Raw genomic sequence first — 17,956 nt, 5'->3', positions numbered from 1 at the left:
TCTAAAAACCTCCATATATTATCTCCTCTTTATCTCTTCTTGTTACAGAACTAAGCGTCAGCTACGGTAAGATACCGAATCATCTATCCATGGGAGTGATGGTATAAATGCCATGTTCCAACTGCTTTAATCATTAGATATCTGCTTGAGTTCTACCTAACCATGTGTAAGAAAATATTGATTTTAAAACTCACCTAATCAATTCATATCAGTAAGCTTTTCTTTTTTTTTTTTAAAAAAGAAATATCATACCACAAGTCATGGCAAGGTTAACAAAAGAAATAGAGGACAGATACGAGACACCAAAAAATTAGTCTAAACGGGAAGACACAACATAAAATACACCTGAATAAAACTTAGAACAATTAGAAAGCAAGAGATAAAGAGCCAAATGATACAGGCTGAACATGCAGCTGATACATGAGGTGTAAAGTATAAGAATAAAGGGGCGGGGGCAGGGTCAAATGAGTCTTGAAGGGCAGAGAGCATTCCAGATGAGACTGCATAAAGACCTCACAAGACTAACAGGATGAAGACAGCATTTCAGAAGTGTCTTGGGAGAGATCATGGACAGGAAAAAGGAAGAGAATTGAGATTAGTGAACCTACATGATCAGAGACCAAGGAAATACTATTTATCACATAGGGATAAAAAGAAAATACTGCTTACTACATACGAGGTGATAAACACCAGGACTAAGATTTGGATGGAGGATGTGAACACAGAAAGAAGTTAATCCTAGAGAGCCATGGAGAAAAATTACACGAGGGAAAGAAAAGTGCAGAGAATCATACAGCTCCAAAGATTACAAATCTGGTGGTAGGAGAGGATAACATCACCACTGAAGGTTAAGAAAAGGGGAACTCAGTTTGAGAACCGATAAGTCAATTTTTGGTATGGTAAGTAAATCAAGAAAACAATTCATTACAACCTTTGTATAGAAATAAAACAACTTCATCTTGCCCTAGAGTCTTAAAAAAAATTTCTGAGAAACAACACTACAAAACTAAACTCCATTTTAAATACACAGTAAGAAATGTTTATTATATGCAATAATGGCTGCTGAGGAAAATTTGTAACCTCTTAGTAACTGACAAAGATTTTCTCCTTGACCTAACTCCAGCTAGGTTCCTCTGAGCCCTGTTCTGGACTACGCCTCAACCTCAGCCTATCAAGACTTGAACAAACACTAACAATTTCTAACAGCTCAAGGCCACATCCCTGAGATGACCCTGGCTCCCCTTAGTGCCTGCCTGAGAAAGCTCAAAGCTGCCAAAGAATTTACTCTTTGTTCTAGCCAACACCTGAAGACACTGTCCCTGTCTCCCAATCTCTGTGGGAGGATAGGTGCCTAACTTCCACAAGCACCAGTTACTAAATCCAGATGGGGTTCCCAGGGACCAATTCCCCTCTCTGCTTTTCATAACTGTCACCTCCCTGGCTCTGCTCAAGCCCCGCCACCCTCCCTCCCTACTCCCTCATTCTCCCTTTAAAATACCGAGTCACCTCTGTACAAATCAGAATGTAGCTACATTCTACATTCTTCCCCCTACTGTCAGTAGTTACTGAATAAAATGTTTGCTCTGCTCTAACGTCTAGCTGTATTTCTCTTTGATAAAAATCACATTAAAAAAGCAATCAATCTAAAACAGTCACATATCTAATTATGAATCATCTGAAATATGAGAAAGGATGATCAAGAATTTTAAATCAATAAAATGTCGTTCTCTGCAATATCTGGATGAAGTCAGTAGGGAGATTACTAGATTACTTCTTAAGATCTCTGTCCTTCAGTGTCATCACTATAAGAAAAAGTTTACTCATATTCGCTCACCAAGCTTTGACAATTCCATCTTCTTTTCAGACCAAGTATAGTACTGCAAAAGCCCTTTATAGGCTTGAATAAGATGGATTAATATTTCCTGGGAAGACGACTTCTCACCATATCTCCGTGTCTCTGCCTCACTTAGATTTCTGTTGGCATCCTCAAACATTCCATGATGCAGAAGGTACAATGCATGTTGCAAGGAGATCTGCAACAAAAATAAGAAAAAGCCCACTGAAATTTCAGTCATTAGACAACCATTAGTCAAAAAGCTCAGTAAATACATGCTCACTTTGGTAGGACACAAATGATATGACACTGCCCCTGTCATCAAAATTTTCAATCTAGTGAAGAAGAAAGACACATGAAATAATTAACAGTATGTAAATGAGAGCTAAATTATGTAAACTTACAAACAGAAGACAGCGTGATATAGTGAACAAAACAATGGGCTTTGAAGACAGAGTGCCCTAGTTCTCATGGCACTTAAATGATAAATAAACCTGAGTAAATTATTCACCTTTTGAGAGTCTCATATGTTACATGTAACAATTATTATTGACCCTTCAGAAGGGTATTGTCGAGGATTAAATTAGATAATATTTACATGCAACCTAATGCCTAGTTTGGTCCATAACAGACAATCAATCAATATAAACTACAGGTTAAGTATCCCTTATCCAAAATTCCTGGGACCATAAACATTTCAGATTTTAGAATATTTGTATTATACTTACTGCTTGAGCATGCCAAATCTGAAAATCCAAAGTCCAAAATGCTCCTGTGAGCATTTCTTTTGAGCATCATGTTGGCACTCAAAAGGTTTTAGATGTTGAAGTTTTCAGATTTCAAATTTTTGGATTAGGGATGCACAACCTGTATTTTATACATGTTATATAAGCTCAGAGAAAGCATCTTGATAAGAGGTTTTAAAGAATGGCTTCAGTTCAGATAGAAACGAAACTATCTCTGACACGGGAGAAGCAATAAGAACAATCACACAGAGAGAAGAGGCAAGACAGCTGTCTAGAGAGGTCTGGCTCTAGTACCCTCCCGTGCCCCCACCCCCCAATAAAGAGACCAAACAGCAAACAAATACATTTCAACCAAACTGACTAAAGAAATATGCTGCAGAGCACCAGGAGAGTGATGAAATCCTTGTGAAGCGTGGAAGACAGGAATAGCGCCATAGAGAGCACAGCAAGGCATCCAGTCTCTGCCCTGCTGCAGAGACCAGCTCACAGTCAGGCGGAGAGAGGTAAGCTGGAAAAAAAACCCACCTGTTTCCACTGCCACCACTAACGTCTGTGATCCCTGCCACAAGAGAGTCCCCCAATCCTTTCAGGACCCCAACCCAGTTGGACAATAGGTGGGAATTTCTGCAGCTTCATGGTATCATAGTAGAAACCTAGGGAGAAGAACCCCCATTCTCACCCTAAGTGGCTATGGCACAGCGCAGTCTCGAAACCAAATCTGTGGTTAAAGTATGCACGCCCCAGCCCCAGTGAAACTGACTACATTTATCCCGAAGCCCCATCTATATTCTACCACATTCACATGGGCACCAGCAAGGCCATGACCCCAGCTGCCTGGAGCCTAGGCCAGAGAGAAAGACTACACCCCCGGAATCTGAATTCACATGGCACCCTTTCCCTCCCAGAAGAACAGGCAGACCTCTGAGTGGAATAGCTTCCAATCAGTAGCTATTTCCAACATTCGTGTACACCCGCCCTGCACAGCTTGCAGACTCACTGAACCCACAGGTGCCCACTCTGGCCAGAAGCCAGCCCAGCAACAGCTCCTCCTCCCCTTGCAGTCCTCTACAATGCCATCAGGGCCTGCTGCTTCCTTGCAGACTTGCTGCAGGCTCAACAGCTGATCTGGCAACCATCCACAGAGCTGCCAGGTCCTGCAACACTAGTGTACACCTACTCCCTGACCAACAGTGGATTGGGTAGCAGCTTTTCCTCCCCACAGCAGGCCTCTTCAGAGCCACGGGGTCCTGCAGCATCCATGCAGGCTTGCTCCAGGCTTAACAGCTGATCCAGTGTACCTCTACAGAACTGCCAGGCCCTGCTGCACCATTGTATACCCGCTCACTGACCAAAAGAAGATTGGGCAAGGGCTTTGACCTTCCATATCAGGCCTCTACAAAGCTACTGGGCCCACAGCCACAACCACCCTACCCAGTGTCACCCACCCCAACAAGACCCTCCCAAGGGCACCACAAACAATAAAAGGGAAAGGAACAAAATAAATATAAAACAACCATAAAAAATTAATAACATGGCAGGAGTAAGGCAATACCTTTCCATAATAACACTGAATATAAATACAGACTGGCTGAATGGATTAAAAAAAAACTAGACCCAACTATATGATGCCTGCAAGAAACTCACTTCATCAGTAAAGATACACATAAACTAATATTGAAGAGATGGAAAAAGATATTCCATGCAGATGGAAACCAAAAACGAGGAGTAGCTATACTTACACTGGATAAAACAGACTTTAAACCAAAAACTATAAAAAGAGACGAAGGTTACTACATAATGATAAAGCGATCATTTGGCAAGAGGATATAACAATCATGAATATATATGCACCCAACATCATCAGAGCACCCAGATATATAAAGCAATTATTATTGGATCTGAAGGGATGGATAGAACCAAATACAATAGCAGTTGGGAACTCCATCCCTCTCTCAGCATTGGAGAGATCATCTAGACAAAAAATTAGTAGGGAAATATTGGATTTAAACTGCACTTTAGACCAAAAGGACTTGACAGACATTTACAGAACATTTCACTCAACAACTGCAGAATACACATTTTTACCATCAGCGCATTGAAACAAAAAAGCTTCCACGCAGCAAAGGAAACAATAAACAAAGCAAAGAGACAACATGGGGAATGGGAGAAAATACTTTGCAAACTACAAACCTGAAAAGGGAATAATATCCAGAATACACAAGGATCTCGATAATAAAAAAAGTTTTTAAGGGATGTTTTCAAGATGGTGGAATAGATGATCCCCAGCATCACTATCTCCCACAACTGATCAACATACAACTATTAAAAAGTAAAGACTTAATCCTAGGATCACTGGAGCTTGGGGAAAGAGGAGAGACCCACAGAGTTCATGAAGGTAGGAGAAGCCGCAGTTAGAGAAAGAAGGTACCATTCCAACTGTTTTGAGCCCTGGCCAATTTAGGGCCAGCCACTGTGAGCACACAGAGCAGGAGCTGGCAAAGCCACAGCCGTGCCCTGTGCATGAATGTGTTTGGAGTCTGCGGGGGAGAAGAGGAACTAAAAGTGTACCATACCAGCTTTCAGGCTAATGAAACCACTGACACTGTTCCTGTGTACCCACATTGGAGCGAGGTGCCCCCGGTTACCAAAAATAGGAGTCACCCAGAGGCCAGTGAGTCACTGCAAGAGACGACTGCAAAGCTCACCCCACGGGAGGTGTTTATTTTTTTTTATTTTTATTTTTTTTAAAAGATGACCAGTAAGGGGATCTTAACCCTTGACTTGGTGTTGTCAGCACCACGTTCACCCAGTGAGCAAACCAGCCATCCCTATATGGGATCTGAACTCGTGGCCTTGGTGTTATCAGCACCGCACTGTCCCGAGTGAGCCAGAGGCCGGCCCCCCGGGAGGTGTTTATTTAGAGTTGGGGTGGGAGGGAGGCTGGCCCACCAGAGGAACACTGGGGCACAGCATGGGCAGCTGATCTGCCTTCCAGTCAGCACAGGCCCACTCACTGGAGACTAGTCAGGGAAACAGGACTGCAGGGGGTGCAGTTTGCTGAAAAGAGTAAGTCCTGGGCCAGAATTTCCACACAGCACAGGTGTATCTGACCTCATAAGACCTGGATGAGATTAAAAGGTCAACAATTAAAACCTGAGCTGCACAAAAGACTTCTCCAGAGAATCAGCAGCAAGGCAGCAATTTAGCTCAACCACAGGGCTCAGGTGCTGGTCCCCACAGGAAGTTCCGCCAATTGTGGAATTAACCAAAGTACAACAAATTAGTTTCAGTGCAGAGTTTAAGTGGTGGTGGTAGGTAATAATCCAACAAAAAACTGAAAAAAAAAAAAAAAAAGATTAGAATCTCTGATATCCAGTAAAGGTGTAACAGCATCAAAGAACACCTATATAATCTAGAAGAGGTAGCAGTCTCCTCAAATGCCCAGCATCAATGAAAAGACACAAAGATTGAGAAAGAACAGAGAAATATGACACCAAAGGAAACAAACCAAACACCAGCAACAGACCCAGAGGAATAGCAGATTTATGAAATGCCTAACAGAGAATTCAGAATAATCCTCTTGAGGATGTTCAGAGAGTCACAAGAAAATACAGATACAAAATTAAATGATAATCTGGAAAACAATCCAGGAGCAGAATGAGAAACTTGACAAAAATCAATTAAAAAAAAAAAATAGAAATTCTGGAAACAAAGAATACATTATCTGAACTGAAAAACTCAATGGAAAGCTCCAAAAGCAGACTTGACCAAACAGAGGAAAGAATCAGTGAGGTGGAAGATAAAACATAGGAAATTATCAAATCAGAGGAGCAAAAAAGAAAAAAGAATAAGAAAAAATGAAACAGAAATACAGCAAACATGGGACTCCCTCGAGCAAAATAACCTCTGCATAATTGGCATACCTGAAGGAGAAGAAAAAGGAAGAGATATAGAAAGCATATTCAAGGAAATAATGGCTGAAAATTTCCCAAGTATGGAGAAAAATGACAGTATCCAGGTACAGGAAGCTTGGAGGTAACCAATGAAATTCAATGCAAGGAATAACACCCCGAGTCACATAATCAAATTATCAAAAACCAAATATGAAGAAAGGATACTGAAAGCAGCAAGAGAAAAGACACGCATAACATTCAACAGAGTCCCGATACATCTCTCAGCAGATTTCTCAGTAGTTACCCTACAGGCCAGAAGAGAATGGGATGATATATTCACAGCACTGAAGGAAAAAGACTGTCAGCCAAGAACTCTCTATCCAGCAAAACTAACCTTTGAATATGAAAGAGAAATAAAGTCTTCCCCAGACAAAGGTAAGGGAATTCACCAACACTAGACCTGCCTTACAAGAAATGCTAAAGGGAGTTCTTCAATTTGAAAGAAGACAATGCTAAGGAGCAGCAAGAAAACACCTGAAGGTACATAATTCATGAGTAAAGTAAACCCGCAGACGACCTCAGAGTAAATACTCCAATGTCCTGGAGTATTTTAAGGGGGATAAATAAACTGCTTACATCTTTAGTATGAAGACTAAAGGACAAACCTAACAAGATACTAACATATACAACAGCCATATAAGAGAAAGGCAATATTAAAAGATGTAACTTGAAACATCAAAATGTCAAAAAGTGGGAGGGAATGATACCAAAGCAAACAGTTGGCTTTGGTTCTTTCCTTTTTCTTATACATCAAAGTTAAGGTGTTATTAGTCTAAAATAAACTGTTATAACTATAACATGGTTTTTGTAAGCCTCACAGTAACCATAACACAAAAACTTGTTAAAAAAATTTAAAAAGCAAGAAATCCATATATTCCTAGAACAAACTACTCAATCACAAAGACAGTAAGAGCAGAAAAAATAAAAAGGATTAACAAAACAACCAGAAAGAAGTAACAAAATGACAGCAACCAGTCCCTATATATCACTAACAACTTTAAATGTAAATGGATTAAATACCCCAACTAAAAGACACAGTGGTTGAATGGATTATAAAACAAGGCCCAACAATACGCTATATATACAGCAAGACCTATCAGGAGAAATAGACTCCAACACCATAATAGTTGGGGGCCTTAAGATCCCACCTTCACCAAAGGACAGATCATCCAGACAGAAAATTAACCAGGAAACATCAGAAGTAATCTCTACTACAGGCCTGTTGGACCTAACAGACATATATAGAACATCTCATCCAACCGCTGCAGAATACACACTCTTCTCAACAGCACATGGACCACTTTCTAGAATAGGTCGAAAAATAAGCCTCAACAAATTTTAAAAGACTGAAGTATCAACTACCTTGTCCAACCACAATGGAATAAAACTAGAAATCAACAACAAAAGGGACACTAGAAACCATGCAAATACATGTAAATTAAACAACATGCTCCTAAACTACAAATGGGTCAAAGAAGAAATCAAAAGGGAAATTAAAACATTCCAAGGGATAAGTGAAAATGAAAACACAACACGCCAGTTTATATGGGATACAGCAAAAGCAGTTCTAAGAGGGAAATTTGTAGCAATAAATGCCCACATCTGAGATTTAAAAAACAATACAACATATTGATGAAAAAGAGCTGGTTTTTTGAAAAGATAAAAACAATTAATAAACCTTTAGTTAGACTGATGAAAAAAAGAAGACTCAAAGTCAGAAATGAAAAAGACATTACAACTGATACCACAGAAATACAAAGGATCATAAAAGACTATTACAAACAACTATATAAGTGCACACTGGAAAACCTAGAAGAAACAGCTGCATTCCTGGACACTTACAACTTACCAAGGTTGAAACATGAAGAACTAGAAAACCTAAACAGAACACTAACAAGTAACGAGATTGACACAGTAATAAAAATTCTCTCAATGAAGAAAAGCCCAGGACCAAACAGCTTCACTGCTGAATTCTACTAAACTTTTAAAGAAGATTTAATCCCAATCCTTCTCAAACTACTCCAAAAGACTGAAGAGGAGGAAATACTTCCACACGCATTCTACGAGGCCAACATTATTAACCTTATACCAAAACCAGAAAAAGATACAACAAAAAAAAGAAAACTACAGACCAATATCCCTAATGAACACAGATGCGAAGACCCTCAACAAAAACATTAGCAAACAGGATCCAACAACACATTAAAAAGATCACACACCATGATCAAGTGGGGTTCATCCCAAGGATGCAAGGATGGTTCAACATATGCAAATCAATAAACATGATACATCTCATGAACAGAATGAAGGACAAAAACCACATGATCATTTCAGTACATGCAAAAAAGGGATTTAATAAAATTCAACACCCCTCTATGATAAAAACACTCAACAAACTAGGTATAGAAGGAATGTACCTCAATACAATATAGAACACATTGGATAAACCCATAACTAATACCATGCTGAATGGACAAAAATTGAGGCTTTTCCTAAAGATCTGGAACAAGACAAGGATGCCCACTTTCCCCACTCTTATTCAACATAGTACTGGAAGTTTTAGCCAGTGCAAGAAGGCAAAAGAAAGTAATAAAGGGCATCCAAATCATTGAGGTAGTCAAACTATACGTATTTGCAGATGACATGATCATACACACAGAAAATCTTAAAGACTCCACCAAAAAATTACTAGAACTAGTAAACAAATTCAATAAAGTGGCAGGATACAAAATCAACACACAAAACTCAATAGCCTTCCTATACGCCAATAACAAAACAGCTAAAAAAGAAACCAAAACAGTAATCCCATTCATAACAGCTACCAAACAAATGAAATACCTAGGAGTAAATTTAACCAAAGAGGTCAAAGACCTCTACAATGAAAACTATAAAACACTGGTGAAAAAAACTGAACAGGACACAAATACATGGAAAGATACCCCATGTTCATGGGTCAGAAGAATTAACATCATCAAAATGTCCATATTACCCAAAGCAATCTGTACATTCAACACAATCCCTATCAAAATACCAAAGGCATTCTTTGCAGAAATGCAAAAAACAATCTTAAAATTTGTATGGAACCACAAAAGAGCCCACATAGCTAACGCAATCTTGAATAAAAAGAACAAAGTTGGAGGCATCACACTTCCTGACTTCAAAATACACTATAAAGCAATAGGAACCAAAACACCATGGTACTGGCATAAAAACAGACAAACTGACCAACGGAACAAAATAGAGAGCCCAGAAGTAAACCCACGCACTTACATCCAACGGATTTTCAGCAAAGGTGCCAAGAATATACAGTGGAGAAGGACAGCCTGTTCAATAAATGGTGCTGGGAAAACTGGCTATCTACATGCAGGAGATTGAAACTACACCCCTGTCTCTCACCATACACAAAAATCGACTCAAAATGGATTAAAGACCTAAACTTAAGACCCAAAACTATGTAACTACTAAAAGAAAACACAGGAGGAACGCTACATGAAACAAGAACGGGCAGTGCTTTTCTGAACAAGACTAGAAAGGCACAGTCAACTAAAGCAAAAGCAGACAAATGGCGCTACATCAAACTAAGAAGCTAGTGCACAGCAGGGGACATTACCAACAGAGTGAGACAACCTACAGAATGAGAGAAAGTGTTCAGAAACTTCACAACAGACAAAAGGCTATTACACAGAATATACAAGGAACTCAAACAACTCAACAACAAAAAACCAAATAACCCAATTAAAAAATAGGCAAAGGACCTGAATAGACATTTCTCAAAAGATGACATACTAATGGCCAACAAGCACAAATGCTCAAAATCACTAATCACCAGGGAAGTACAAATTATGACCACAATGATACATCATCTCACCCCAGTTAGAACGGCCATTATCAACCAGACAGAAAGTAACAAACGCTGGCAAGGATGTGGAGAAAAGGGAAGCCTCCTACATTGTTGGTGGGAATTAAAATTGGTATAGCCACCGTAGAAGACAGTTTGGAGGTTCCTCAGAGAACTAAAAACAGATCTACCTTATGACCCAGCTATCCTACTACTGGGTATGTACCCAAAGGAAATGAAATCGATAGACCAAAAAGGCACCTGCGTTCGCATGTTCATCGCAACATTACTCACAATAGCCAAGAAATGGAATCAACCTAAATAGCCATCAACAAATGAATGAATTAAAAACCCATGCTATATATACATAATGGAATACTATTCAGCTATAAAAAGAAATAACATCCTATCATTTGCAGCAACATGGATGGAACTGGAGACCAGCATGTTAAGTGAAATAAGTCAGGCACAGAAAGACAAATCGCATCGTCTCACTCATAAGCAGAATCCAAAAAAAAAAAAAAGTGGTTCTTATACAAGTAGAGATTAACAGAGGCTGGAACTGGGGGTGGAGGGGAGAAAGGGGAACTAAAGGATACAAAACTATGCTATCTTCCCTAAGTGACTCATTGTGCAGTATATGCATGTATTGAAACAACACACTGTACCCCCCACAAAAATATAAATTAAAAAATAATAAAAAGACAAATAACCCAATTTAAAAATGGACAGGAAAGCCAAATAACATTTTTCAAAAGAAGACATAAAAATGGCCAATAGGTATATGAAAAAGTCCTCAACATCACTAATCATCAGGGAAATGCAAATCAAAACCACACTGAGATATCATCTCACTATTATCAAAAAGACAGAAAATAACAAATACTGGCAAGAATGTGGAGAAAGGGGAACTCTTATAATACACTGTTGGTAGAATTGTATAGAGGATTCCTTAAAGCAAATGTACTTCACAGGGTCTGGTTTTCCAAAGCCTTGCAGTTTCAAATATTGTCCTTGCGGAGGACAGGAAATTTTCCTCAGCCTAGAAAGTCTCTGGTGTAAGATAAAGATTTGTGGCACAGCAAGGTTGCTGTCTCAAGGACAGACTAGTTACTGATTGTTATATAAAGATACTGAGAAATTGCTGTAAGAAGGGAATGTTTGCTAGATCAAGCTTTTGTTGGTGGATCACTTCATTGTCTAATGAAATGTCATCTGACTTGTTTCACTGAAAGTTACCAGCCTATATTGTTAAACTATAACCCCACTTATGTTCTCTTCCTGTAACTTCCTGGTCTGGAAAATAAATGCAGGAAGAGAACGCCAATTTGGGGTTCATTTCCCAAGGAAGGGATGCCTCTCGCTTGAGGGTTCTGGGGAAGTTCACCACTTCGGGGCTTCTCACTGCTCAGAAGAGATGGGCTTTGAGTAATCCTTTGCGGCTTTGTCCCCCAGTGGCCTGCACCACCATGCCCAAGATTTGGAACCAACCTAAATGTCCACTGACAGATGACTGGATAAAGAAAATGTAGTATATACACACAATAGAATACTACACAGCCATAAAAAAGAACAAACTTTTGCCATTTGTAGCATAATGGATGAATTTGGAGAAAATTATGTTAAGTGAAATAAGCCAGGCACAGCAAGAGAAAAACCACATGTTCTCACTCATATGTAGGAGCTAAAAACAAAAACAAAAACAAAAACAAAAACAAAAAACAAATTCAGAAGTTGTACTGTTAAAAGGAGAGAGAAAAACTGGTTACTAGAGGTGGGAAGGGGAGGGGAGAGGTTGGTTAATGGATACAAAATTACAGCTAGATATGAAAAATAAGTTCTGTATTGGCATACAGTGAGCCCAGGAATCTATAATTAACAATCATTTCCTGCATGTTATCAAATGACTAGGAGAGATCAAATATTCACATCAGAAAGAAATGTTTCAGTTTGGCAGTGATGAATATGCTAACTAACTGATTAGATCATCACACATACGCATGTATTGAAACATAACTCTGTATCACATAAATATGTACAATCAATATGTTTCAGCAAAAAATTAATTTTAAAAAGAACAATTACACAAAGAAAGAGCATTACAAGAAAGGAGGACATCAAGGAAAATGGGAAATAAAATTAATCATATGGGTTGAGCCAGATCAGAAAATTCAAGGCCTCATCTCAAACTACTGCAATAATTCCTCAGCTGGTCTCTCCATTTCTGCCCCCCCCAACAATCTACCTTCCATGTGACTACCAAAGCAATCTCATCTTGTTAGTCATCTGTGACTAACAACAGGGACTTGGAATAGTCATCTGTGTAAAATCCTTCAATGGCTCCCACTACCAACAGGATAAAATCCAAGCTCCTTAGCTACAGCACACGGGGCCCAACCTACTTCCCCTGGCTTCCACCCAAATAATTTTTAGAATAACTAAAGCTTCGGATAGAAGGCTATCAAACTCCTTATTACCCCCTGCCACGTCAGATTACCCCCTCCCCTAGGCTGCGTAGTGAACACTCTCCTGCTTTTTCACAATCATCTCAAACATCACTTTCCTTTCTCTTCCTGATTCCCCTGGCCATTCAATCCCAGCCTTCTCCAATTCCACAGAGCTGCCCATTTTCTCCTTTGTCTTCTCACCATACATTGCATTTCTACTATGGTACCCATAACACATTATTCCATTTACATGCCTGTCTCCCTCTACCACAAGAACCACGTCTAGCACACTGCTTGCCAAACAGCAGTGTTTCTAAAATTATTAACAAAAAAATTTTATTCTCTACCCTAATCACCACCTTCAGACTCCAGAATGAGAAATGAGGTTCCCTTCCAGTTTGTTTTCTTTAACTGAGTAGATTCTATGAGCCAAATGGGACTTTAATAAATTTAGTTAAAACTCCACACTCCCTTCCCAATCAAATGGCTTGTCCAGTTTCTTCCTGAAAAAAAAAAATGGGAAGCACACAAAATCATCAAGGCAGGCCATTCCTTTTTCCAATTACTCAGTTAGAAAGTTCTTCCTCAAGCAAAACCATAAGCTGCCGCCATTTAATTTCCACTCACAGTATATCTGGTCTACCAGAGAACAAGATCATAAGAGAGCACCTGGGACATAAGCAAATACTCAGAAAAAATTTCCTAAATTAATTAGTAAGATCTAAAAAGAATCCTAAACTGGGGAAACCGTTTTCAAAATTACAAAGCAGTGGGAATGTAAAATAGTGCGGCCCCTGTGGAAAACAGTTTGGGGATTCCTAAAAACATTGAACAAAGAAGTGTGTGTACACCAATATTCACTGAAGCATAATTTACAATAGCCAAAAGGTAAAAGCAACCCAACAATAGATAAGCAAAATGTGATATACAAAAGAATACCATTCAGCCATAAAAAGGAAATGAAGTTCTGATACATGCCACAACATGGATAAATCTTGAAAACATTATGCTCAGTCAAATTATCCAGACACAAAATGACAAATACTGTCTGATTCTACTTATATGAAATATCTAGAATAGGCAAATTCGTGGAGACAGAAAATAGGTTAGAGGTTACCAGGGGCCAGAAAGACAAGAAAATGGGGAGTTATTGCTTAGTGAGTACAAAGTTTCTGTTTGGGGTGATGGAAAAGTTTCAGAAATAGTGGTGAGGGTGGTACAACAGCGAATATAATGCCACAGAACCGTACACTTAAAAATGCTTAAATAGCATATATTGTTTTATATATTTTACCACGATGAAAAGAAATTTAGAAAATAGAAAAAGTAAGAACAAAACAAAAACATTCAAAGAGTGAATATCTTAGGCTTTGCACACCATATGGTTTCTGTCACAATTACTCAAATCCATCACTGTCATGCAAAACAGCTATTGACAATATGGAAGTGAAGGGTGTACTTGTGTTCCAATAAAACTTTATGGTCGTTGAAAAAAATTAAACGGCAAAGCATTTATAAAACTTTATTGAAAAAGTGCTCTTTTAGTCAAAAACATACTACAGATGGGAGTTATAATATTTTGGAAATGTCTAAATCCTTTTGAATAAGACTTTTATTACAGGATATACGAATGTGGAGAGAAGGTTCCACCTAATCGTTAGGAGCAAAATACTTTCACACATTCAAATTCCCAACTCGTTTAATTCCTTCCTTTTCCCCAAAACACCAACCCTTAGCTCAAATACCTTAAGCAAACACATTAGGATTTGGCCCATTATAATAATGAAGCACAACTACAAGCGCTGAAGGACTGGTTTTGGCAGCCAGAGATCTACAACAAAGAGAAGGCATCTTCGGTCACAGAACACACTGGAAACCAAGTACAATGTTTCTCACAACACTACTTTTAGTTTAACTTATTTATCCAGATGTCTTATCCTTTTTATATGCTTTTTACATTATTATCTACTTCATCAGACACAAGCAATTTTTAAAAAAATGAATACTGCAAATGTAAACTCACAAAACCTACATTCTCACCTTTAAGTAATTCATGACGCCAATATTTTTCATCCGGTCAGCAAAGGTATTGAAAGTCTCCACGTTGCTCTTGGGATGATAAAATAGAATTTCACTTCCAAGCTTCCAAATAATCTGTCAAAGCAGAAATTAGTACCAAAATGTAAAATCCTTGCCTAAAACAATTTCTGCCTAAGAAAGTTAGGCAGGCAGTTAAGATACATATTGAACATGAAATTTTTAATAGTATACGAGGAAGAATATTGAAGTCAGGAAACTCGGGTTCTAGTAACACTGCCTTCTCACTGGCCTCAGTCACATCTTATCCTCTGCAAAATGAGGGAAACAAACTAGATGTTTCCTGAGATCCCATCAAGCTCTACAACTCTTGGCCGTACTTATTCTATATTTAGAATGCCAACTTAATAATATCAACTTTAAATTAAAGAGAACTTTAAATCAACTATTTCTATGAACATAAACACTGGATGTTTGGTATAACGAAAACACTCATCTTCCCAACTCAGAAAGAGGTCAAAATTTCATTTGCAGAAGGCCAAACTGTAGTATTGGGGAGCTTAAAGAAAACTTAGAGAGTATCTATCAGAGTTGTTCTCAAGCTTGGTTGTATGTGAGAATTACCTGGGACACCTGTTAAAACAAATATTCTAAGTATTCAGATTTTGATTCAGTAGGACTGGGATGGAGTACAGGAATCACTATTCTCAACAAAAGCCCTACGTGATTCAATTAGAGCCAAATAAGCACCCGTAAACCACTGCCAATTCCGTAATTTTACAGAACAAAATCTGGACAAAAAGAGCTTGTGCCTTGTCCAATGTTTTATAGATGTATATAACTTTCGTCCATAAAGTTTTTCTTTCAGATTTTTTTTTTCTTTTGGCTCTATTAGATAATGAATTGATGCAATAGTTATTGCACTAATTAGTAAAAGCTATCTGAGATATTCATGTGGATAAACTTTTATTGAGCAAATTTAACATATAAATTTAATTTATATGCCAGACAATGTTTTATCCATGCCCTGTGAAATTTACATTCTGTGTGAAGAGACAGACCACGAAACATAATAATTAAATTGATAAGTGTTTTGGGAAAATAGAGCAGGGTAAGGAGATCAGAAATGCCAGCAGGAAAATGAGTGAAAGGGGAGCAGTGCAGTTGAAATTTTAAATAATTAAGGTAGGCCTCACTGAAGAGCGTCCTTGAAAGAGGGTAGCCATAGTGACAGCTGGAGATCTTTCCAAGTAAAGGAAATAGCTAAGGCAAAGGCAATCAGGCAGCAATACACCTGGCCTGCTCAAGTAAGAGCAAGAAGGCCAATAAGGCTAGAGAAGAAAAAGCAAGTGGCAGAGTAACAGGAAATGAGGTTAGAAAGGTCGAAGGGGAGAATGAGCACATCATGTAAGAACCTGTAGGCAATGATAAGGACTCTGGCTTTTACTGAGTGAAATGGGAAGCCATTAGTGTTTTCAGCAGGAGTGACATGATCTGACTAATGTTTTAAAAGGTTCACTCTGCATCATCAGTCATTAGGGAAATGCAAATCACAACCAGGATGAGATACCACTTCACAACCACTAGGACAGCTATAATAAAAAAGACATTAATAAATCTGGCAAGAATAGAGAGAAATTGGGACCCTCAAATATTGCTGGTGAGAATATAAAATGGTGTAGTCACTTTGGAAAACAGTCTGGCAGCTCCTCAAGATGTTAAAAATGAGTTACCACATGACCCAGCAATTCCACTCCTAGATATATACCCAAGAGAAATTAGAACAAATGTCCACATAAAAAACTTGTGCACAAATGTCCACAGAAGCATTACTCATAATAACCAAAAAGTGGAAACAACCCAAATGTGACAACTGATGAATGGAATGTGTATACCCATACAATGTGGGATATCCATATAATGACATATCATTTGCCAATAAAAAGGAATGGAGTATTAATACATGCTACAACATGAATAAACCTTGAAAACATTACACAAACTAAAGAAGCCATTCACAAAAAGCCACAAAATGTATGATTCCACTTACATGAAATGTCCAGAAGACAAAGGAGATGAGTGGCTGCCAGGGGCTGGCGGTTGGAGGAAGGAACAGGGAAAGTCTGAAAAGGGTACAGAGTATGTGTTTTTTGTGGGGGACAAAATGTTCTCAATTTAGACTGTGGTAATGGTTGCACAATATTGTGGATATTTTTTTAAAAACATTGAATTGTACAATTTAGATGAGAAGTCTCGGTATAACTGAAAAAAATAAAAAAGGATCACTGTGGCTAGAGAAAGAGAATAACTTTTCAAGGAGTTTTGCTGAAAGGGACAGTGGAAAAATGAGACAGCCTGTGGAGGAAGTGGGGGTCAAGAGGTGATTTTAAGATAGAATAAACATCTTTGTATGATGACAGCAAACTTCCTATAGAGAGGGGAAATAATGACACAGGGAAAGAAGGAAGAATTATTGGAATGAATGAATGAATACTGGGGAATCCGAGAATTCAAACTATTTTTATCTCCTTTAAAATGATAAGTAAAGAGGAGTGTACAAAAAATGACCCAATATGAACTCCCCACCCAGAATAACTTTTAGTAGCTTTTAGTATAATCAATTTGAGATCCTGTAGATGCTATTGTGGGTGGAGCTGAAGGCAGAAACTCTCAGGAATCTGTCATTTCTTCCAGCAGTTTCACACTTTGTTTACCTCAGGTGCAGCCTGCTTTTTGTAGCTAAAATATACTAAACTTGATGCTAAATCTTTTCTCATTCTGGAAGTATATAACAGTCATCCACAGGTATATAAAGTAATTTGGAAAAAGTGATTATTTTACTACTATAAAGAAACAGATAAGAATGTACTGTTTTGGGTTTTTGGCAGCTGGCCAGTGTGGGGATCACAACCCTTGACCTCTTCGTGTTATCAACACCATCCTCTAAACAACTGAGCTAACTAGCCAGCCGCCTTAATACTTAAGATTTAATGAAACTTTTAACACGTGTTATTTTGATCACCTGTGTACAACTCAACCCCAAAGAAAATAACACTTAAAAACTTATAGAATATTAACAATAACAAAAAAACACATACCAA

At 38.4% G+C, this 17,956-nt stretch overlaps 1 pseudogene; it reads right to left on the bottom strand.

Moving 5' to 3' along the window:
* Positions 1-16,980, bottom strand: part of LOC134391027 (TATA box-binding protein-associated factor RNA polymerase I subunit A-like) — a 31,100-nt pseudogene extending 14,120 nt beyond the window's left edge.
* Between the last annotated feature and the right edge of the window lie 976 nt (positions 16,981-17,956).

Source organism: Cynocephalus volans, chromosome 11, assembly GCF_027409185.1.
Source record: "Cynocephalus volans isolate mCynVol1 chromosome 11, mCynVol1.pri, whole genome shotgun sequence".
Classification (NCBI taxonomy): domain Eukaryota; kingdom Metazoa; phylum Chordata; class Mammalia; order Dermoptera; family Cynocephalidae; genus Cynocephalus; species Cynocephalus volans.
The sequence above is the reverse complement of the archived record's forward strand: the minus strand, read 5'-3'. Positions and strand labels throughout refer to the sequence as shown.